At 38.0% G+C, this 24,910-nt stretch overlaps 1 pseudogene; it reads left to right on the top strand.

The window, feature by feature from the left end:
* The first annotated feature begins 11,418 nt into the window (after positions 1–11,418).
* Positions 11,419–13,400, top strand: LOC130839750 (voltage-dependent anion-selective channel protein 1-like; annotated as a pseudogene).
* The last annotated feature ends 11,510 nt before the right edge of the window (positions 13,401–24,910 follow it).

Raw genomic sequence — 24,910 nt, 5'->3', positions numbered from 1 at the left:
ACCCTCAAAACCCAGCTCCCTGCAAAGGCTATAATGGCATTTATACAGCTCCCCATCTGTTGGTATTGCTTGCTGCAGCCTCACAAGTTCTCTTTCAGTGAGCTTGATTCCCATGCTTCCCAGAACTTTTAGCGGATCATTGGCATCAATTTTTTTCCCTTTCAAAAGACAGGACCATTAGTGTTTGAAAGTTTGGGGGAGCATCTAATTATTCCAAGTACTGAAAAAACTGTTACCTGTGCGGTATCGTCTTCAACTTGAAGTAGTAAATGGGATAGTGAAACACATACAACTACACAGAATTACAGGGGAACAAGTAACAGAAAACAGTCCCTTAATGTCATAAAAGAAATATTCTCTTAGTGATGGATTTGTGTGCATCTGTGCAGCAGAGCAGTAAGTTTTCTTGTAAGATTATCCAGAAAATTGGAAAAATGGAAATTTATAATTCTGGCATGGGAAATTAGTATTGCAAGGGAGATTCTAAATTGTGTGATTATTCTCTTCACAATGGCACTAATATTTGGATTCCTTTTTTTTTTCCTTTTCCCCTCCTTCCCCCCTCCCCCCGCACTTTTTCTTGAATTATGGGGTTTTTTTTCTTCAGATCTTTATTAGGGCATAACTGCTTTACAATGTTGTGCCACTTTCTGCTGTACAACAAAGTGAATCAGCTGTATGTATACATATATCCTCATATCCTCTCCCTCTTGAGCCTCCCTCCCATTCTTCCTATCCCACCACTCTAGGTCATCACCCAGCATTGAGTAGATCTCCCTGTGCTATACAGCAGCTTCCCACTAGCCTTCTATTTTACATTTGGTAGTGTATATATGTCAGTGCTACTCTCTCACTTCATCCCAGCTTCCCCTTCCCTCCCAGCATTCTCAAGTCCTTTCTCTATGTCTGTGTCTTTATTCTCGCCCTGGTACTAGGTTCATCAGTACTGTTTTTTTTTAACTCCATATATATGAGTTAGCATACAATATTTGTTTTTCTCTTTCTGACTTACTTCACTTTGTATGACCGACTCTAGGTCCATCCACCTCACTACAAATAACTCAATTCTGTTCCCTTTTGAGGATGAATAATATTCCATTGTATATATGTGTCACATCTTCTTTATCCATTCATCTGTTGATAAACATTTAGGTTGCTTCCATGTTCTGTGGAATGAACATTGTGGTACATGTATCATTTTGAATTATGGTTTTCTCAGAGTATATGCCCAGTAGTGGGATTGCTGGGTCATATGGTAATTCCATTTTTAGTTTTTTAAGGAACCTCCATACTGTTCTCCACAGCAGCTGTATCAATTTACAATCCCACCAACAGTGCAGGAGGGTTCCCTTTTCTCCACACCCTCTCCAGCATTTTTTGCTGTTTTTAGATTTTTTGATGATGGCCATTCTGACCGGTGTGAGGTGATACCTCATTGTGGCTTTGACCTGCATTTCTCTAATAATTAGTGATGTTGAGCATTTTTCATGTGCCTCTTGGCCATCTGTATGTCTTCTTTGGAGAAATGTCTATTTAGATCTTCTGCCCATTTCTGGATTGGGTTGTTTGGTTTTTTTTGATATTGAGCTGCATGAGCTGCTTGTATATGTTGAGGATTAATCCTGATTCCCTTCTTATTAAAGCTCTAGCTTGCTATTTGCTATGCCTATCAAGTAATGGGGTGTTTGAATTTTTTCAAGAAAATCATATTATTGACTTATTAAAAATATTTCCTCCAAATTGCTTGCCAAAATACAGAATTTTAATTGTATTGTTAAAGCTAGATAAGAGGTAAGGTCAAATAAGACTATAAGAGGAGGGTCTTCCCTGGTGGCACAGTGGTTAAAAATCCGCCTGCCAATGCAGGGGACACGGGTTCGAGCCCTGGTCCAGGAAGATCCCACATGTCACAGAGCAACTAAGCCCATGTGCCACAACTACTGAGCCTGTGCTCTAGAGCCTGTGTGCCACAACTACTGAGCCCACATGCCTCAATTACTGAAGCCCACATGCTCTAGGGCCCATGTTCTGCAATGAGAAGCCACCACAATGAGAAGCCTGTGCACTGCAATGAAGAGTAGCCCCCACTCGCCACAACTAGAGAAAGCCCATACGCAGCAATGAAGACCCAACACAACTAAAAATAAATAAATAAATAAATTTTTTTTTTAAAAAGAATTTTCTGAGAAGCCAGCAAAGCCTACCTTAAAAAAAAAAAAAAAAAAAAAGACTATAAGAGGAAATACTTGACAAAAAAGTAACATGAGACAAAATGTGCCAATTTGGGTAAATTGAGAAGACATTTAATAATTTAATATAGTTTTATAGTAAGTTGCTACTCAATAATAGCTTTCAATAAATCCATTAAGTTTTTCATTTCAACCTTCTGATCAACTTTTAAGGAGACATGTAAGTCAAACATAGATATAAAATTCAAAATAAAAAAGAAGTAAAACGATTTATTCTTGCTACAGTTTTATCCTACATATTTATTGCTATCATGAGGCAGAAGTTCTAGAATATTATGACTAGAGCTTTGATTCATTGTGCAATAGGAAATTAAATCTCCAACAGTCAAGCCTGAGATACAGAATTATCTTTTCCCAGCAGGTGGTTGGTTTCATGGCACCTATTTCTTAGAAAACTCTCTCCTGTTTTCATTAAGCACAAGGAACATGATTTACAACTTGCATGTATGACATATGAAAGTTTCACTTTGAATTTTAGAAATTATATCCTATAAAAGGAGTTGATACTTAGAAGTTCTGGACTTTGCCCAGTTTCTTAATCCTTTGTTCTGCATAAAGTAAACTAGCATATTTTATAAAGGAGAAGCTCAACAGCTGTATTTGTAAAAATCAATTTGAAATATACATTAAAATGAAAACATGTTACAGAGATAGAATTAACTCAGAAATTGGGGATATTATACAAGCTCCGATATATTTCTTTCTTAGGTAAAAAAAAAAGTTCTCTTGAATAAATATTACTTATTTTTGCATAACTGTGGGTGAAAAACATTTAGACAGAAATTTCATGTTATTGAGAAACTAAATAACAATATCAGAGATCATAGTTTAAAAACATTCCCAATAATTTAATGGTTTTAACTGATCACTTGTGAATAACAGAAAGTGGCCAGAAGGAAGTATGAATTGTCCACAGTGTTACTCAATTTAGGCTGAGACGAATTTTTTTTCTCCTCTATCTAAAAACTCAAGTAGGCCATTATTAACTCTTTAGCAGATTTATTGAACGGTTGTGAATATTTTTCACATACTATGGTGAAGTTTAAAATGTACAGTTGCATGTTTCTTAGTATGTGCACAGAGACCTGAGCTACATTCCAACAATTTAACACTAAAACATTTTTGTCACCCCGAACCATTAACCTAGTCACCATCCCCCTCCACCATCCCCAGTCCCAGGGAATATTGTCTATTCTCTGTCTATAGGTTTGCCAAATCTGGACATCTCACGTAGACTGAATTATACAATATGTGGTGTTTTGTGATTGGCTTCTTTCACTTAGAATAATATTTTCATTGATCCAAAGCACTTCAGCCCTAATTCAGTTTTAACTGTATTTCAGAGTTTATTTCTAGATCATAAAGGGGTAAACCTAAGAATACAGTTCTTGGATCATGGAGTCTGGCTTAGGAATGTGAGATTTTATGCTAATAGGGAAATAGGGAAGCATTTCATACATAATGACCTGCATGTTTGATGACCCATGACTCTGAGAAATGGAGTGAGCATTATCATACAGCTAAGAAATACGTCCCTCACGTCAATACGCTCCCACCTTTGATTTACTCTTTTCTATATTTTATGCATTAGCCTATTTCCAGACTGTTTTCGTGCAACTTTGCCCCCAATAGCTTTTCTTTTCCCTCACTTTTTATAATCCTAATAACAGTCCTGTCTACACTTTCATGATTCCTCTAGATCCAAAATTAAAGGAGTTGCTGACATATGTTAATAAAATGATGAAAGAAAATATCTTATTTTCTTTTTGAGTTTGTTTCTAAGCTTTTATAAATGTCTTCTTAATGGCAAGTAAACTTTTTCTCAGAACTGATTTTACAGGCACTCACATCTCGGGTTATCTTCAACAGTGCAAAAAATGTAAATGCTCACCATCAACAGGCAGGTTCTTTATCAAGTCTTTACTTTCCGTTTCTGTAAGTTTCATTCCCATGTTTTGCAAAACCGTGTCCAGTTTATGGACATCAACGATCCCTCCTTGGGAAAAAGAGAGGAATATAAGCAAAACTGAATCAACTCAGAATGCGACCAAAGCAATGAATTACTGTGTGTTATAGATACTGGCTCACAATGAAGTACGTTTAGTTGTACAAAGAGGGTCAGTAATGAAAAGTGGAATTAGAATTTCTTGCCTTGAGCTTTTTTGGAGGGAATAGTTTATATAATTAGCTTTTAAATATTATGGCATAACTTCTAGACCATTTACAGGAATGGAGAAAACAAAAGTCACATACCGCTGCCAACAGGAAGATGCTATTCTTGTTTCCTGAACTAACCAGATGGTCTCTTGTGACATTACGATTTATGATAAGAAATATATGTTTGGTCTTCATCCCTGCTCCTGGCACACAACTCTTAAAACTCTTGTAATTTCCTAAGTGATAAAAGAGATGGGAGCATCTTCTGTTATAATATTTGGTCTTTTGTCCTCAGTTCCTAAAATAGTTTCAGATCAATAAAGGTGAAAGGAATGTCTTTTATTATTCTTAGAAAGCCCCTTCCAACCACACCTGAGTTTATGTTAATTAGGTCATTTCTGGAAAGCCCCCAGATAACCACGGTAAAGGAGGGGCTGGTTGCCAGGGGAACAAACCATATGATTGGAACTTCAGCCCTATTCTCAAATCTCTGAGGAGAGAAGAGGCATTGGAGGTTGAGTTAATCACCAGCAGCCAAGGACTCCATCAATAATGCCACACAAGGAAGCCTCCATAAAAAATCCAGCTGGAGGAGTTTGGAGAGCTTCCAGGTTGGAGAACACATGGAGGTGCCTGGAGGGCAGAGAGGGCACAGAAGCTCTGTGCCCCATTTCATATACCTTGCCCTGTGCATCGCTTTCATCTGGCTATTCTGCAGTTGTATCCTTTCATAATATTCTGGAAATTTAGCACATAAACTGCTATCCTGAGTTCTATGAGGCATTCTAGCAAATTATAGAACCCAAGGAGAGGGCTGTTGGACCCTCTGATTTACAGCTAGCCGATAAGAAGCACACGTGACCCCCTAGATTTGCAACTGGCATCTGGAATAGGGGGAGCAGTCTTGTGGGTCTGAGCCCTTAATCTTTGGACTCAAAGGTTACATTGTGTCAGAATTGAACTCAATTGCAGGACACCTGGTTGGTGTCTACAGAGAACTGGAGAACTGCTTAGTTGGGAAAAACACATATACCTTTGGTGATCAAAAGTGAAGTATTGAGAGTGGGGTCAGAGTTGAGTAGCGAAAGAGTTTTTTTTCCCCCTTTCTCTCTTCTCTAATTTACTGAATGCTTTCTAATAATTCCTCTCACATTTTTGTTAAATTATGTACTACAGGGATATAAATTTTTATGATGACATCACTGATGCCTGTGTATCTCACCCAGCTTCTTAAACAGATTGGATCTAACAAAAATGTCCTCTGAATCCCTCATCGTCCCCATTCTTCTCCCAGCTTCCCGAGGGAGACCTACTGACATATAAAATGTTTATAAATCTCATGCATGTTTTACATGCATGTGTTAAATGGTTTTACAGAACTTTGTTTATACAAAAATCATGTAATGTGAGTTCCCTTTCACTACTTGCATTTTTCTTTCAATTCTTTTTGTTTTTTTACTTTTTAGATTTGTCCATGTTGAAACATGCAGTTCTGCTTCATTCAGTCAAACTACTGTTTCTTCTTCTGTTCTGTTCTCCTGTAGATGAACAATTACGTTGTTTCCAATTTTTTTGCCATTACAGTGTTGTAATGTACACTCTTGTATGTCTTCTTGTCAACAAGGATGAGAGTCAGTTATATACTCAGGAGAAGAATTACCAGAGTGTAACATGCACATCTTTGATTTCTTGTGCTTTTCCCTAATTACTTCTGAAAGTAGTAAAGCAATTTACATTACTTCCAGCAGTGCCTGAAAGTTCCCATTGGTTCATATCCTTTCAACTTTGGTATTGTTTGACTTTTCCAATGTTTTGAATCTGATGTGTGAAGTGGTATTTTAGTTGTTTCAACTTAGATTTCCATGATTACCAGTGAGGTGAAGTACCTTTCATAAGTGATTGGCCTCCCATAAATTTCTTTTGTCAATTGCCTTTCTATTTCCCTACTTCAATACTTTTTGTTTGGATTGTTCATACTGATCTGTGGGAGTGTTTCATGTATTCTAGAAACTACTTGCTGGTTGGTTTTACGCATTGTAAATCTTCTGTGACTTTGTGGCTTGATTTTTTTCACTTTGTATACTGTGTATTTTGTAAGGCAGAAATTTTAATTTTTTAATGTAGTACAATTTGTAAGTCTTTTTTGTGGTTTCCTTATTTTTTCAATAACTATTTTGTAAGAATCAATTACGTCACAAGCATTGAGAATTCAACAAAGAACAGAAGAAAGTGCCTATCTTGTGGAGCTTACATTCCAGGCAAAAGACATTGAAAATACACATAAGTAAACATGTATAAAAGAAAGGGCAAAGAAAATATATTCAAGTTAAAGAGAAGCGTGACTCTGTTCTGAGTGGGGGGTGGGGGCTGCGTTTTAGATGCATATTCACCATTGAGGAAGTGATATTTAAAGAGACACCTGAATTTTACAAAGGAGAAATCAATATGTATATCCGAGGGAAGTGAGTTCCTGGAAAAGTAGACAACGAGAGCAAATGCTCTGAAGTAGAAATGTGGTTGACATGTTCTAGGAAGTAAAGAAGGCAAATGTGGCTGGTTGGAAGAATGGACAACAAAAGCAAATGTAAAAAATGTTATATTAAATGCAAATGGCCTAACGTTTGAAAAGAAAGACAGATATTGTATTGATAGAATTAATTTAAAAATATGATCCAACCACACCCTGTCTTTAAGAGACATGCTTTAGATTTAAAAACACAAATAGTTTAAAAGTAAAATGACAAAAAAATGTGCATGCAAGCAGTAACCAGAAGAGAGCTGGAGTGGCTATACTAATATCAGGCAAAATCAATTTTAAGACAAAAATTGTTGCTAGAGATAAGAAGAGACATGTTATGATAATACAAGGGTAAATTTAGCAGGAGGAGAGAATTATAAACCTATGCCATCTAACAGCAGAGCTCCATAGTAAACAAAACTAAAACTGAAAGAATTGAAAGGAGACAATTCATAGTAACAGTTGAACTCCGATACCTCCATCTCAGTAGCTGATAGAACAAAACTAGCTGGAAACCAGCAAGAATATGACTTGAACAACCCTATTAACTGACTTGACCTAACAGACATTTATAGAACACTTTACCCAACAAGAAAAGATACACATTCTTTTCAAGTACATATGGAACATTTTCCAGTATATACCACATACTAGACCATATAAATTTTTTAGGATTCGTTAAGTTTCCTATATTTCAGGATCATGTCTTCTAATAATCATGAAATATTATGTCTTCAAATTGTTATTTTCCTTTATTCTCTCTATTAGCTCTTTGTACTACTATTGGAAAAAATGTGCAGATCGCTCACTGTAATCCTCATTTCTTCTAATTCCCCTTTTTCTTAGTTTTTATCTTTGTCTCTATACTGCAGTCTCAGTAATTTTTTCAGAGTTTTATTCCAGTTACACACTTTTCTCTTCAACAATGTATAATATGCAATTTAATGAATCTATTTCACTTAAAAGTTCTCTGGCTAGACGTTTCATTTCTAATTCTTTTGGGGCCCTTTTCAAATCAATCTTTCTATTTTAAAATTATTTCCATTCTTGTTTTATGCATTTAATCATTTAAAGCATACTTATTTTATAGTGTATATATAATATTTGTGTCATATGAAGTCTTTATATCATTTGAAGTTTTATTTTATTATTTATGACGTGTACTGACATTCACTAAAGATGGATTTTTTTCACATCTGTTGTAATTTTTTAATTTCAAGCTAATTTTAAGAAGAGTTTTAAAACTCTTCTTAACCATTATAAGGGAGTAAATTCCTCGAACACGAGGGTTATTACAATCTTGGTACTTTTTGTTAATTTTTTTGGCTTGTGGGTTCATGGGTCTTGTAAGAAGTATAAATGTGAACTAGAACTCATGTGAATATGGTCCCACGATTAGGAATTTTCAAAGAAAACTTTTCCTCCATGGACTCAGAATCTGGAACTATATAGGTAATTTTCCTTTTCACCTTACAAAAAAGATTTGAGATATTTTTTCATTTTGCTAACGGTAAAGCCATTCAATGGTCCTGGTTTCATGTGAATTTCCACTTAAATCGCAAGGTGGAAAAAACTAGTGATTACTTGGTATAGTATATACAGAGACAATCTTTGAAGAAAACATTAATATGGTTTTATACACAGAAATATATGGGGACAAGAGTCTAAATTTAGAGAATGCAAAACACATATATTTCAACTCATCTGCTTTTTCATTATGCTTAGCACTCACCCTTAAGGGTTTTCACACCATCCATCAACCTATCCAGGTACACCTTTCCATCAGCTGTAAGAAAGACACAAATCAGACCACTCCAATGAGAAATTAAGGCATCACCAAAGTCTTAATTTTGGAAAGAAAGACATCATAATTTACACCAGAAAAAGCCTAACTGAATTACAAATAACCAAAAACAAACAAACAAAACCCCCAATAACGAGTAGAGAAAATTCTGAGTATGGCTCCCTGGCACCTGAGGGAGTTACTGCTGGTACTCTCCTATGCTGAAACACATGTATCTTAATTCTTTTTGCCTCTCCTTAACTTCTCAATTTTTCCCTTCTAGGATTTTCCTAACCATTTTACTTTCCCAAATATCCCTGTGTAGTCTTAGGATATCTTCTCATAAAAATCAACAGCAAGAATAGGCACTTCCTTTTCCTAATATTGGGTTAGTGACTGAAGGGATACATGATTCTATAAATAAGATACAGTTGGGATTACCTCGTAAGGTAAAATTGCATGATTCCTTCCAATCCCCCCTCTTTTTTTGATATCAAATGCAAACAGTTATGGAAATTCTCATTTAAAAAAATACAACTCTAAGTTCCTTATAGGCTACATTGTTATTTAAATGCTCACCATCAACTGGCAGATATTTCTCTAGCTCCAAGCATTCTTTATCTGTAAGCTCTCTCCCCATTTTTCCCAGATTATTTGATATCACTGACATTAACTTCTCCTCCTTCAAATGAAAAAGATATGTAAGTAGATAAGAATTTTTAATATGAACTAACATCTCCATAATGTAAAACAAACAAAATCATTTGTCTATTCAGCAGCAGATTCAACAGCTATGAACAAAGTAGCATGAAAATTTTGTATTATCAGCCATTACGAAAACAAAATTGTTCCCTTAACCCAAAAAGTTCAGTATCTGTACTTATTAACACAACATAAAGTAATTTGAACAAGATATACATGGCTTGGGGGATCCCGAGTTGTAGATAGCTGACCCAAATTCAGTATTTCTGTTAGTCCGTTAATCATGAGGATTGTAATTTTAGTTTTACTTTATCACTTAATATATTAATCCAGTGTAATGCGCATTTGCTTTTGAGAACACTGAATTCTATTATAGAAGTTAAGTACATTAGTTTCAAGTTTGTAGTTTGTAAAACATAGGTTAAATCTCTTAAGATGTTTTCAGTATAGATGCGTACTTTTTAAGTACAGGATGTATATGTTGGATAGAAAGGGATGAAAGGACTGAGCCATACCTAATATTCATGAGGCATTAAATATACATGAAGAACCTGTTCACTAACTATACCTGTTATACTAAATATGTAAGAAGTGCTAAATACTTATGACACATGAAAATTGCTTGAGCCACCCACTCCCAAGTCTTGACAACCTCTTCAAAAACTGGTTTGGCGTGGGAAGCTCTTGGCTTAAATATTTGCTTAGAACTCTATTAATGCTATAAGCTATATTATTTGTATTTTGCCTGTTTCACAAGATTATTGTTTCTTGTATTACCAAATGTGTGACTGAACCACCGACAAAAATAATGATGACTAGGTGACTTGAAGCAGTTGATCAGATATATAGTTCTATACGTGATCAATGATTCTAATAGTGTTTTTCTAGACATGGGGAGATACAACAAGAGGGAATTTTCCCCTGGACCATAACAGATTTGGAATACAGGTGGTCCAGAGAACTCTGACTTCTGTTGAAAAGACAAATGTGTTATTACTGGGCTAGTAATAACACATTGAGTGGCCTACCAGAAAAATCTTTGCCAGACCTAGGAATGAGCCTTCCTAGAACCGTGGGATGAAATGGTCACGAAATGCCTCCCAAAGCAGGGTCAAATTTATGACCATGAAGGCGCCCTGTCAACCATAAACTGGCACTTGCCCTGGGCTCTTGCCATCTGCCTCTACAAGGATCAGATTACACCGTGCTGCTGCAGCTGCTGACTTTCAACATCCCCTGAAGGGAATTCAGGGTGGAGACCAGGAATGAGGCGCTCTGTGCTTTGGAAAGCGGGTGCATGGAACAGGTCTTCAGACAGGTGTTTTCAGGAGCTGATTTTATGAGCCCAACCCTTGCATCTCCTCATATCTAGAAAAGCACTAAATTCCTACATGGTGACGTCTGCTCCTCGTGACTAGCAGAAACCCCCTACAAAAATATGTGTTTGACTGAATGTACTCCTCCTTCACCAAGATCACATATGAACTAATCTCCCCCCCTGCCTCTTTGGAACAGTTTCTCAGAGCTATCTGGGATTCTGTCTCGCGGGCTACAGTCCTCATTTTGTCCCAAATAAAACTTAACTCATAACTCACACACACACACACAAAAGTTGCTTGAGCCACTAAAAAAGGCACTACATATTTAGGATATAGTAAATATGCATGAGACTCATTACTCAAATGACTTTAATTTGGCCACACATTGGTGACACCCAGTTAGGCCTCACGTGTTCTCTGCCCCCAAAACACAAAACCAATGGCTCTTCATCAGCCATACTGGCAAGGTACAGCGTTAGTTAGATGTGCGTGTCCCTGTGTCTCTCTGAAAGAACAAGTTTGCGTCATTGGTTAGAGCTCTTTCTGTCTGTGGGCCCATGCTTGAACCTCAACTCTGATTGTGTAATTACAGCAGCAGCAGGGGTAACTCATGCAGCAGAGAGAGACACAAAATTTACTCGGGCCCCCGCCGTAGCAGCTGCGGAGCCCACTGCCGCCGCTTCTGCCGCCGCTTCTGAGCAGAAGATGTCTGTGCCTCCCACGTATGCGGATCTCGGCAAATCTGCCAGGGCTATGGATTTGCCTTAATAAAACTTGATTTGAAAACAAAATCTGCGAATGGACTGGAATTTACAAGCTCAGGTTCAGCCAACACCGAGACCACCAAAGTGACGGGCAGTCTGGAAACCAAGTACAGATGGACCGAATACGGGCTGACGTTTACGGAGAAAAGGAACACTGACAACACACTAGGCACGGAGATTACTGTGGAAGATCGGCTTGCACGTGGCCCAAAGCTGACCCTCGATTCATCCTTCTCACCAAACACTGGGAAAAAAAATGCTAAAATCAAGACAGGGTACAAGTGGGAACATATCAACCTGGGCTGTGACGTGGATTTCGACATTGCCGGGCCTTCCATCCGGGGTGCTCTGGTGCTGGGTTATGAGGGCTGGCTGGCTGGCTACCAGATGACCTTTGAGACCGCAAAGTCTCAAGTGACCCAGAGCAACTTTGCTGTTGGCTACAAGACCGATGAGTTCCAGCTTCACACTAATGTAAATGATGGGACAGAGTTTGGCGGCTCCATTTATGAGAAGGTGAACAAGAAGTTGGAGACTGCTGTTAATCTGGCCTGGACAGCAGGAAATAGTAACACTCGCTTCGGAATAGCAGCCAAGTACCAGATCGACTCTGACGCCTGCTTCTCGGCTAAAGTGAACAACTCCAGCCTGATAGGGTTAGGATATACTCAGACCCGAAAGCCAGGTATTAAACTGACACTGTCAGCTCTGCTGGATGGCAAGAATATCAATGCTGGTGGTCACAAGCTTGGTCTAGGACTGGAGTTTCAAGCATAAATGAATACTGTACAGTCATTTAATTTTAAACTATTTTGCAGCATAGCTACCTTCAGAACTTAGGGTACCTTTTAATGTTGTATGTCTGGGATGCAAGTATTGCTAAATATCATGTTAGACTTCCCGGTTAAAGATGATTCAGCTTTTCAGAGGTACAGAAGAAACCCGATTTCAAAAGAAGTTCTTTCAGCTCTAGACTTGAGGGGGAGCTTGCTGGCCCCTCTAGAGATGTCAGGTTTCTTTTTTACTAGAAATGGCTGCAAGTGGAAGCTGATAATTTGCTGGCACTTTGTAATTTGTAAATTCATATTGAGTAAATGAATGAAATTGTGACTTCTTGAGAATTGAACCTTGGCTTCCTACCCTAACTGAGGAGAGGCTCTTTGTTTGAAGGTGTGTACAAACTCATCTGAAAGGGACTTTTTTTAGGCAGGGACTTTTTTCATCCCAATCCATCACCTCTTTTACACCAAAAGGAGTCTGCAGGGCGTGGTAGCTATTTCTTTTGTGCCATTTTGGGGTGGAGAAGGTGGATGTGATGAAGCCAATAATTCAGAACTTAATTCCCTCTCATGTGGCTTTTTACCCTTGCACCAGAGTATGAAATAGCTTCTAAGAGCGCCAGCTGCAACCTGGGAAGAGTCTCTGTGACTGTAATCACATGGTGACAATGACAACACTCAGAATCTAAACTGAACTTCTGGTGTATTCTCGCCACTCAGTTTATTTTTTAGCAGTTTAATGGGTACATTTTAGAGTCTTCCATTTTGTGTGGAATTAGATCCTCCCCTTCAAATGCTGTAATTAACATCACTTAAAAGAAAACTTGAATAAAATACTGAAACCTTAAAAAAAAAAACAAAACTTACTATGCACATTATGTACCCCAAATTCAGGTAGTGTGGTCCATCTATACACCCTACCCTCACTTTGTTAATTTATTCCATATTTTCCCCTATGCTTCCTGCTGTGTATTTTATTTATTTATTTTTAGATTAATGTTTGTTTATTTATTTAGGCCATACCGTGCAGCATGTGGGATCTTAGTTCCCTGACCAGGGATCAAACGCATGCCCCATGCAGTAGAAGTGTGGAGTCTTAACCACTGGACTGCCAGGGAAAGTCCCCTTGCTGTGTGTTTTAAAATAATTTATAAATGGTGTGATTCAAACATTGTAAGCGGGTCCATGAGCCTTTCAGTTCTATGAATTCTGGGCTAGCTTGCCTGGTATTATAATTGAGGGCTACGACTGTAGCAAGGTAATTTCTCTTCATGATACTCAGATTATGCATACTGAAGTATTGTTTGCAGTAAACCTCAGAGAATAAGGAATTCTCTATCAAGGCATTGCACTGAAGTATATAATGTAGATAATCTAAAGTTACAATGTCCATGTAATTTATCATGTAAACAAGGACTACTCAGAGTAAAAGATGGTATTAAAAATAATTAGTTAAAATTAATCTACCTCTGGTAAACCATAACGGTAAAGAAAACCAGGATATGAGGTCACTCTATCTAAATTAAACGCTAGGCTAGAAGTCAGCAAACTTTCCTGTGAAAGCTAGTAAAATGTAGTAAGTATTTTAGGCTTTGCAGGGCATACGATCTCTGTCACAACTACGTGGCCCTCTCAGTGTAGTGTAAACGCTTCCATAAACAATACATAGACTAATGGGCATAGTCATGTTCCAATAAAGCTGTTTACAAAAACAGAAGTAGACTTGGCCCAAGGGTCGTGGTTTGCCGATCCATAGTCTAGGCAATTGAATAGAGATTTTTCTCTAATAAAATGGTAAAGTGGCAGACTAAAAAGGCAGTTGGAATAGAGCATTAAAATATAATTTACTGTAAGAATTGGGACCTTAGATTCACAGGAATTGTTTACTAACCTGTAACAGCTGTCACTGCGTCCATCAATTTGTTAAGCTCAACCTTCCCGTTAGCTACAAGAAAAGCCAAAACAAGGTAACAATGCCAAAGATTCACATAAAAAACAAACAAAAAAGAGGATAAGCTGGGAAATAAGAGATCAACCAAAGTGCACTAGCACCATCACTTTATTGGACTGAACTGTAAGTATATAAACCCCAGATATTAAATATCAACTCCATTTTAGTTAAGGTGGGGGATCTTTGTCCCTTGGAAAAATGGAGTCTTGAATGTATCTCTTAAATTTGTAGGTTGTCTTTCTATCTTAAAAGCATGGCGAAATGTTCCAATGATGCTGATTTCGCTCTGTATCAACTTCTCAGCTCTGGTCCAACCACATTTGTCAGATATGAGTTTATGGGGACCACCTTTCTTATCTTTCTACCTTTTTCTAAGGTATCTTTCTCTAGTTCCTTTGGCCATCACACCTATCTTGGAATTTCTGATCACATACATTGGCGATTTTTTTCTTCTATTAAAACTACACTTATTTATAAAAATAGATATGTATTTCTCTTTAACCTTAAAATTCTAGAGCAATGAGCTGAATGTATAGACTCGCTCCCCTGTACTCTAGGGCTTCATGAAGTCTTTGAGTATAACACTATTAAATATACAAAAGGTAATGAATCATAATAAAGTAATAAAGTGAAGAAGAGTATTATGCCTTATTGGGCATAAGGTACAATTAGGATGGTTCGGCAGGGGGTGGGGGGGTGGGGGGGAATGGCAGTGATTTTAAGTGAGTAAGAGGTAGGGAGACGGCCAAGTTTGTACCTCTGTATTGAGTATGAACTAGTATCACCCTTTGTGCCATTGAAATTGGCCAGGATGCTGCTGATCATTTCACAATGACTATGCGTTCTGCCATGCCTCCTTTGGAAAATAGAAAACCGCATGAGAGGGCTTCCTAGGTGGCATAGTGGTTGAGAATCCGCCTGCCAATGCAGGGGACACGGGTTCGATCCCTGCTCCAGGAAGATCCCACGTGCCGCAGAGCAACTAAGCCTGTGCACCACAACAATTGAGCCTGTGCTTTAGAGCCCTTGAGCCATAACTATTGAGCCCACATGCTGTAACTACTGAAGCCCATGCACCTAGAGCCTGTGCTCCGCAACAAGAGAAGCCATGGCAACGAGGAGCCCGCGCGCCACAATGAAGAGTGGCCCCCACTCACCACAACTAAAGAAAGCCCATGCACAGCAAAAAAAGACCCAACACAGCCAATAAAATACATGAATTAATTAATTAATTAATTTTTTTAAAAAAGCCTTTCTTATAAAAAAAAAACCTGCATGAGAGATGACTAGGAAATTATCATACTGGTTTAGAACACATATTAATGATTTGGACCCTTCTGGTTATGTGCTGCTCAACTGGAGTGTTGGAGGGCAAGCACACATTTGAGAGTCTTCTTTTTCTTTCTTTCTGACCATTTAAAATTTTTATTATAGAATTTTCACATATATTCAAAAATACAGAAAATACTACAATAAGCTCCCATGTTGATTTAACAGTTCAACAATTATCAAAATTGTGAAAGTGATCATCAGAAAGCCAATCTCGGAAGTCATGTCATTTCACTTGAAATGCTTCAGTACACATCTCTAACTTTTTATGTAACAATGCCATTATAACAACTATGAAAATTAACAATAATTCCTCAGTATCAGCTAGTACCTATCCATATGCAAAGTTTCCTAACTGTGAGATTCTTCTTAACGAATTTATGCCGCTTTGCACAGTAGCACTTATTGGTCATTGAATGTTACCCTACTCATCCCCTAATGAACACAAAGCACACGAAGAAAAATTATTCTACTGGTTATATATGTGCCTGTTTTAATACTTGCTTTGATCCACTGTCATGTAGGAAAACAAATTCTAAAGGTGTGAGATTCAGAACTCACCTCTCTATACAGGAACTGGTTTTTAGCTTTAGACTTTGGAGAACCAAATACTAGTTTGACCGGGGTGAAGAGAGCAAAGTTTAAAATTAGAATCTATTATTCACCACTGTTTTAATTGCATTTTTGAAATTATCTTTCTTTTTACTGAGAATCTAATTACTAATTTCCTTTCATTTTCACTGACCTAGGCAGACTGGTTTACTCTTGATTTACGTGAATAAAATATTCACCATTTTGAGGTCAATTTCCTAACTCTAATGATTGGCATATTTTTCATAGTAATCAATGGATTATTAAGTCAATTTTAATAACTGATAATCAAATAATTAAAAGGCTTAATCATTCCATATATTCATTTTATTTCATGTATACTTTTTTTTTTTTTTTTTGGCACACGGGCTTAGTTGCTCCGTGGCATGTGGGATCTTCCTGGAGCTGGGATCGAACCTGTGACCTCTGCATTGTCAGGCGGATTCTTAACCAATGCGCCACCTAGGAAGCCCATCATGTATACTTTTTTATCTAACAATCTTTTTCATTGTCTTGGTTGATCTTGAATTATTATTTGAAAGCAAGGAACAGGAATCAATGGCAAGACTAGATGATAGCCCCAAATAACAGCTATATATGTTTTTATTCTTTCATAATTCTGCTCATTTTAGCAATCTTAAAAAAGTACCATTATAATCTCACATAGGCCTCTTAAGCTAAAAAATAGTTTTCTATTATGATAACTGATGGTTCCATATCTAGTCTCACTTTTCCTACTGGATACGTCATCCCAAGCAAAGAAAATAAGACAACAAAGACCACCTGCATATTCTTTCTGGTAGACTGCAAGTGGTAAAAAATTATAGAATAAATTAACAAAAATATATTTTAGGGAACAGTGCTATCCTACACAATGATGGAATTAAATGCACCTTAATGAGATGAGCAAGTATTAATTCAACTAAGGTTGTAAAATAGGGACTGTTCCGGACACTTCTTAGCCTCACTGGAGTATTCTCAGGTTTGTATCTTTAACTTTCGGTTTATGAATTACTTTAACCCTAATTTAGAATTGACTAAAGTTTAGATTTGTCTCTAGCCCACCAAGGGAGATTAGAAGTCTGGGAACATAGTCCTTGGACCATAGAGTCTGGTTCAGGAATGTGAGAATGTAAGCAGAAGCACTAAGTGAGTGGCTGGGCATTCGGGCATTCCTTACATTCCAACCTTAATGCTTCATGGTCCTTTCCCCTTCTGGGGTATCTGAAGGACTTTGACTTGCTCACCTGACATAGGAAATAGGTCCCACACTTCTCATTCCTCTCTTATTCTGCCGTCCTAAATGTCCCTGGAAATAATGGTGGGGATAGAACTCTTTGTTTTGTTTTGTTTTGTTTTTTTCCTTTAAAGTAACTTCCCGCTCTTGGCCATGCTCTCCTTTCTCACATTTCAAAAAAAAAAAAAAAATTCCTGTGTTAAGGTTTCTTCTATTCTATGTATACCATTCCCTTGTCCTCACAGCACTGTCTTTCTCTGATTCTATCGAAGTCTAATAGTGGCCCTGGTCATATTCTCAACTGAAATAGAGTTGCTGAAAATGTCAAGGAACAGAACATGTTTTCTTTCAGTCTTTCAGTTTTCTTTAATCTTTTCTGTCTCAGTGCCAAATAAGGGTTTTCAGAGATTTGTTTTTATACAAGCCCATATTCTTCAGATATCCTGAGCAATTCAAATATACCTTAAATACTCACCATCAGCTGGTAGATGGCGTGTCAGATCATGAATTTCTTTTTCTGTAAGTTTCATCCCCATGCTTTGCAAAAGAGCACCCACTTTATCGACATCAATAATCCCACCTTGTGAAAAAGAAAAGACTGTAAGAAAAACTTATTGGCTCTAAAGTGTGACCACTGATATTATTTCCTGTGCATTATGATTATCAGTCCTGTGAAGAAGACCAAGATTTACTAAGGTCTGTTCATATATGCCAAGGGGATCAATAAAGGTGTTAGAATTAGAAGCGAAATATTCATGACGGTTAAGCAAGTTCTCAATTATTTACAGCAAATGGTAAAATAAATCAAAATGAGTAAATGAGTAAAGTTTAATATTGTTTTTTTGAACTCCTGGATAAGATACCTTAACTCCTAACAAAAATTGGCTAGCAAGTGCTGTTTGCATTTATTTGGAGGACTGTGTTATTCAGATTAACCTTTTTGCTTGAAACAACTAAAATTTTGGATAAAATATAACAAGCATCTTCCTGAAAGCACTGAAGAACTGATAAGAGAGCAAGGAATTACTAGTCCAAAGTCTAAGGAAAACAGGAACCTAGGGAGGTAAGCATAGTGCCAGGCAGAGGTGCTCCCTCTCTTTCCTGAGCTTCTTCATGGGTAGCTCATGATGCCCATGGGGCACTCTTACTGGTGCACAGCTACTGAGGCATGTATGACACCGTCTAAACCTATGGAGGCCCGAGCTACAGCCAAGCATGCACATGATCATGTGGTCTCATTTTGACTCAGAATAATGCAGATCTACATTGAGTGTGGAAGATTTTGATGTTCAGTCTAAATTTGAAAGGATAGTGGGTATTTCTGTACCAAAGAAAACAGGAAATAATGGTGTACCATATGCCTTCATATTTCTTCATCCTGTTGGGGTTTTAACTTGGCATGGTAATAAGCAGCTACATGCGGTAAGTGCTCTGACAACCTAAGTGAATCCCAAATCCTAAGAAATCAATAATCGTCTCACTTGGGAATATGTTACACAGCAAATGGAAGATTAAAAAAAAAAAAAAAACCTAGACAAATATCGTACTAATGAAAGTCACACAAAAAAGACATTCCCATAAAGAATAGCCAGATCTTGGGGGTGGTGGAGAGAAGCCATATACATGTATATGTCTAGGGAAGGGGGGTGAGGCGTTAGACCTACCTATATTAAAATATGATAAAGCTGTTATAGTCAAAGCAATTTACGATTAGCTCATGAATAAGTAGACCAATAGGACAGAATATAAACTTCAAAAATAGTCAAGTACATACAGAAATTAAGTATATAGTTAAGATGGCATCTCAAATTATAGGGAATGATGATAGAATTTTAAATAAGTAATTTGAGACAACTTTACAGCCATTTTCAAAAAGATAAAGCAGATCTGTGTTTCATGATGGAAGGGAATGTGAAGTGCACAGTATCACATATGAAGCATTCTTGTCAAACAATGTTGAAACTGAAAATAATTAAGCCATTGGAGCTGACTTCTACTTCATAGGGAACACAGCAGCTAGAGGAACAAGACAGATGAGAAAACAAATTTAGTATATGGGAATTTCTACAAGACAACTGGCAAAAGACAGTTTCTTCAATAAATTGAAGCCTGAATAAAAGAGGGGGAGAGAGGAGGAACAGCTGTATATCCCCTGAGATTTAAGTGTCATAACAGACGCAGTGTGTAAACTTTCTTTGGTGTTTTATTTGAACAAACTAACTGAAAAAAATATTTTAGAGATAAGTAGGAAATATAAAATTAAACTATACAATGGCATTGCAGTAATGGAAAAAAATGGTCCATTTTTTTCATTGATATTTGGACATATACAAAATTAATTTTTATTGGAGTATAGTTGCTTTACACTGTTGTGTTAGTTTCTGCTGTGTAGCAAAGTGAATCAACTATACGTGTGCACATATCCCCTCTTTTTAGATTTCCTTCCCATTTAGGTCACCACAGAGCACTGAGTAGAGCTCCCTGTGCTATACAGTAGGTTCTCATTAGTTATCTATTTTATACATGGTAGTCTATATATGTCGATCCCAATCTCCCAATCCATCCCACCCCCTCTTCCCTCCTTGGTAACCATAAATTAGTTCTCTATGCTGGTGTCTCTATTTCTGCTTTGCAAATAAGTCCAACTCTATCATTCTTCTAGATTCCACATATACGTGATATTTGTTTCTCTCTTTCTGACTTACTTCACTCTGTTAACAGTCTCCAGGTCCATCCATGTCTCTGCAAATGGCACAATTTCATTCCTTTTTATGGCTGAGTAATATTCCATTGTATATATATGTACCACATCTTCTTTATCCATTCCTCTGTTGATGGACATTTTGGTTGCTTCCATGTCCTGGCTATTGTAAATAGTGCAGCAATGAACATTGGGGTGCATGCATCTTTTTGAATTATGGTTTTCTCCGGGTATATGCCCAGGAGTGGGATTGTTGGGTCATATGGTAGATCTATTTTTTGAGGAACCTCCATACTGTGTTGTATCAATTTACATTCTCACCAACAGTGCAAGAGGGTTCCCTTTTCTCCACACCCTCTCCAGCATTTATTTTTTGTACATTTTTTGATATGGCCATTCTGACTGGTATGAGGTGATAGCTCATTGTAGTTTTGATTTGCATTTCTCTAACAGTGATGTTGAGCATCTTTTCATGTGTTTGTTGGCCATCGGTATGTCTTCTTTGGAGAAATGTCTATTTAGCTCTTCTGCCCTTTTTTGATTGGGTTTTTTTTTTTTTTTTTTTTTTTGATATTGAGCTGCATGAGCTGTTTGTATATTTTGGAGATTAATCTCTTGTCAGTTGCTTTGTTTGCAAATATTTTCTCCCATTCTGAGGGTTGTCTTTTTTGTTTTGTTTATGGTTTCCTTTGCTGTGCAAAAGCTTTTAAGTCTACTTAGGTCTCATTTGTTTATTTTTATCTTTATTTTCATTACTCTAAGAGGTGGGTCAAAAAAGATCATGCTATGATTTATGTCAAAGAGTGTTCTGCCTATGTTTTCCTCTACGAGTTTTATAGTGTCTGGCCTTATATTTAGGTCTTTAATCCATTCTCAGTTTATTTTTGTGTATGGTGTTAGGGAGTGTTCTCATTTCATTCTTTTACATATAGCCATCTAGTTTTCCCAGCACCACTTACTGAAGAGACTGTTTTTCTCCATTGTATTGCTATATTCTTGCCTCTTTTGTCATAGATTAGGTGACCATAGTGTGTGGTTTTATCTCTGAACTTTCTATCCCGTTCAATTGATCTATATTTTTGTTTTTGAGCCAGTACCATACTCTCTTGATTACTGTAGCTTTGTAGTGTAGTTTGAAGTCAGGGAATCTGATTCCTCCAGCTCCATTTTTCTTTCTCAATATTGCTTTGACTCTTCAGGGTCTTTTCTGTGTCCATATAAATTGTAAAATTGTCTGTTGTAATTCTGTGAAAAATGCCATTGGTAATTTGATAGGGATTACATTGAATCTGTAGATTGCTTTGGGTAGTATAGGCATGTTCACAATATTGATTCTTCCAATCCAAGCACATGGTTTATCTCTCCATCTGTTTGTGTCATTGTTGATTTCTTTCATCAGTGTCTTATAGTTTTCTGAGTACAGCTCTTTTGCCTCCTTAGGTAGATTTATTCCTAGGTATTTTATTCTTTTGATCATACGGTTTTTATTCTTCAGTTGTGAATATGGTGTATCACATTGATTGATTTGCGTATATTGAAGAATTCTTGCATCCCTGGGATAAATCCCACTTGATCATGGTGTATGATCCTTTTAATGTGTTGTTGGACTCTGCTAGTATTTTGTTGAGGATTTTTGCATCTATGTTCATCAGTGATATTGACCTGTAATTTTCTTTTTTGGTGATATCTTTGTCTGATTGTGCTACCAGGGTGATGGTGGCCTTGCAGAATGAGCTTGGGAGTGTTCCACCCTCTGCAATTTTTTAGAAGAGTTTGAGAAGTATGATGTTAGCTCTTCTTTAAATGTTGAACAGAATTCACCTGTGAAGCCATCTGGTCCTGAACTTTTGTTTGTTGGAAGATTTTTGATCACAGTTTCAATTTCATTACTTGTGATTGGTCTGTTCATATTTTCTATTTATTCCTGGTTCAGTTTTGGAAGGTTGTACCTTTCTAAGAATTTGTCCATTTCTTCCAGCTTGTCCATTTTATTGGCATATATTTGCTTGTAGTAGTCTCTTATGATCCCTTGCATTTCTGTGGTGTCAGTTGTAACTTCTCCTTTTTCATTTCTAATTTTATTGATTTGAGTCCTCTCTTTTTCTTTTTTTCTTTCTTTTTTTTTTTTGGTTGCATTGGGTCTTTGTTGCTGCATGCAGGCTTTCTCTAGTTCTGGCGAGTGGGGGCTACTCTTTGTTGCAGTGGGAAAGCGGGGAAGGCCAAAGGCTTAGGGAATGACTACAACTGTCTCTCTAGGAGGGGAGGAAGGATAGCAGAGGAGACCAGCATGGGGTAACATTTGTCAATCAGGGAGGAATGGGAGATGGGAATCCCAGACTGTAACTTGAATAGGACTGCTGTTTTTTTTCCTGAGGGCTTCCTCTGCACTGACCAAGTTTAACTGCTGAAAGTGTCTTGGCTATTGATTTTAAAAACCAAGAGTGAACCATCTAGGCCATTTTGCATGTGATTTGTTGAATAATTGACCCTGAAGAGCCCTCTGCTTCTGCCTCTCCTACCTTGGCTGTTACAGGCCGGGTTGGCAGTGCTTGGAAAAACAACTGGTTGGGCTCAGCTTTCCCTGGTCCTGGAGGACAGCAGCTCTGGGTGTGGATAGCAAGCCCTTGGCTGGGTAATAGGAAAACATAGCCAACGTGGATGAGTGCAGAGTTTTGGGCTCATCTGCACGGGGTGTGTTCTTGGGGGCTGGATACTGATATGGGTTGGGGTGGTGTACTGTCTCTGGACTGTGAATCTAGCAGAGAGGCAAGCCTCACACAGAGACTCAACTTGTGGTCTTGGCCTCAGTGACATCATGTTGGGATCTAGAACCTTCCAGATTTGCCTGCTGGTAAGAATCACCCAGGGTGCTTGTTAAATATAAAGGTTTCCAGGATGGACCCTGAACCTATTGCATCACAATGGGTTGTTAGGATATCAAGTTTGGCAAACACTGCTAACTGAAGGGGCCGATCATTGGGGTCATGATGGGTGGAGCTGGAGTTAAGGTTGCTAGAGAAAATACAGGACACCCCAGTTAAATCTGAATCCAACAACAAATACCTTTACTATAAGTGTGTCCCAGATATTTACCAAATTTGGCAACCCTAAGGTGGAGAGAAATACTAGGAATTCTTCTCCAGTCCTGAGTGCACATCAGAAGGTGGACTTTGGTCACACTCAGCCTGACATCCATGGATGAAAGGAGAAGAATGGGTTGGAGTCTCGCAAAGAAGAAGACTCCATTAGTACCTTCTTCTAATTTTCTTCTCTGCATCTGTGTGTGTGTATGTGTGGTGGGGGAGGTTTAGGCCGCTATTTAATTCCTTTCTAGTCACTAATATAATTTCATTCTCACTTCTCTGCTGCTTTTTCTTTCTTCCAATTTTTTTTCTTAATCTGGAGGGCAAACTTTCATCTCGAGTATGTTGCCTCAATGTGTTATTGTAAAAAAAAAAGTATGATATTAAAAGTGCTCCTCCCTCTATAAACAGTGGAGTGTGAATATCAATAACCATAAACTAAAATGCTTTCCTTTTCCTCTCCTTTCCGTCCCCTCCACACTTCTCTCTCTGTATGTGCAAGTGATTTCTTGTCCTCACCAGATGTCAATCAAGAGAACAACGTTAATTTATTCGGATTGGAGGCATTTATTAACCCTCTGGGGGAAACAAAGTACCAAGACATATTGTTCCTTGCCCTCCAGGAAAAGAGTATGAGATAATAGTAGTAGTTAGAACCGTAATAGTAGAAAAGGGTCATCTGTTTGAATTTATCTATTTATATCAGATCAAAAGGATTTGAGTATATTTGACTTATGTTGACATTGTTATATTTTGAAAGCATTTCCTGTTCACAGTTTTATTTTATCCCCTGACCAACCCTGTGAAATATGTAGAATAATGACAGCTATTTATGCTGTACTTTCCCAGTTTCTAAAATGGGATTAATGGAGAATGGGGCTAATAGTGTGTCACTCTCCCAGGAGAGGGTGGGAATTTAACTCACACAGCATGTGGGCTGGAGCCTCCCACCTCGTGCTCCGGCTCTTCCCCTGGGTCTTGGTTACTTTTGCCCTTTTTTTGTGTAACATCTGGTTTCACTGGGAACTGGAACTTGAACACTCCTCCCCCACTCCTTCCAGCTTTCTCTCTGAGTAACCTGGACACATTCCTTCTACCTTCTCAGCCTGGGTTATTAAGAAAGGGAATGCAGCCCAAGTGTGCTGAGGTCACTGCCTTGGTGTCCTTCTGGGACAGCAGCCTCTCAGGGAGAGCATGCCTGAGGAGCAGGCCTGTTATATTCCTGACCCCTGATGTCAGCGACCACAGAGGGAGGCAAGGAGACAGTTTTTGTTTCTTAGTGTTTAGATTTCTTAGGAAATTTATAACAGACCATAAGCACTGTCAGCAAGGCTTGGCACTTCAAACTTTCTTCTAATAAACACTGCCACGTTAGGAAATAGGGGTCAGGAAACCCCCTCCAAAACATTCTCTCCCTTCACTGATGCAGCTTGAAGATACACGATGGCCTTGCTGTTCTCATTGTTTCCTGGTCTCCCCCTTCCCTCTCTCCTCCAGCATCTGTCTTAGTCCTGGAAAGGAACAGCAACTCAGGGCATCTTGGTCCATCCAATGATCGCCTTTTTTGGAAGGCTTTCTCCCTGAGGCTTTGTGGGCAGCTGGAATCAGAGATGCAGTAGGGCGTTTCTGAACAAGAAAGAGACTGCTTCCTGACGGAGAAGGGTTGGGAGAGATGGACAGAAGCAGTGAGAATTGGGGTACAAAACTGCTAAGTATTCGTGAGTTCTCCTCTCTGCCACTCTGTCCC

This window comes from Hippopotamus amphibius, chromosome 17 (genome assembly GCF_030028045.1).
Source record: "Hippopotamus amphibius kiboko isolate mHipAmp2 chromosome 17, mHipAmp2.hap2, whole genome shotgun sequence".
Taxonomy (NCBI): domain Eukaryota; kingdom Metazoa; phylum Chordata; class Mammalia; order Artiodactyla; family Hippopotamidae; genus Hippopotamus; species Hippopotamus amphibius.
This window is presented reverse-complemented; position numbering and strand designations above follow the sequence as displayed.